This window comes from Penaeus monodon, chromosome 27 (genome assembly GCF_015228065.2).
Source record: "Penaeus monodon isolate SGIC_2016 chromosome 27, NSTDA_Pmon_1, whole genome shotgun sequence".
In the NCBI taxonomy this organism is placed as follows: domain Eukaryota; kingdom Metazoa; phylum Arthropoda; class Malacostraca; order Decapoda; family Penaeidae; genus Penaeus; species Penaeus monodon.
Window position 1 is genome coordinate 38,335,825 of NC_051412.1, and position 430 is coordinate 38,336,254.

Below are 430 nucleotides of genomic sequence, written 5' to 3' on the forward strand. Positions count from 1 at the left end.
ATACGTAAGAGCGATGACAACTACATGCTGACATTGTGACAAAATCGGTAATGGAATATAGTCTGCAATTATTACAGATGACTAATATACTATTTTATTATATTCATTTTATATATGTGTATTTTTTTTTTATTATCATTATCTTTATTTCTTTGTATATTATGTCAGAATTAAAAGTTGTTTTTCTTTTCTTTATTCTCGCGGCATTAACTTTTAAGCCTTTGTCAGTTAGTGTTTTAGAAACACCTTTTAGTCAAGGTGAATATAATGAATGTAACTGAGGTACTGAAATTCGTCTAGATTTAAATGACATGTGAACAAAATTATATATGAAAATAATCATAGAACGAATATGGTAATATATTGACATACAACCTTTTAGAAGTGACCTAGGAAGTTTGAATATAGGATGGAACGAGCAACAGATGGT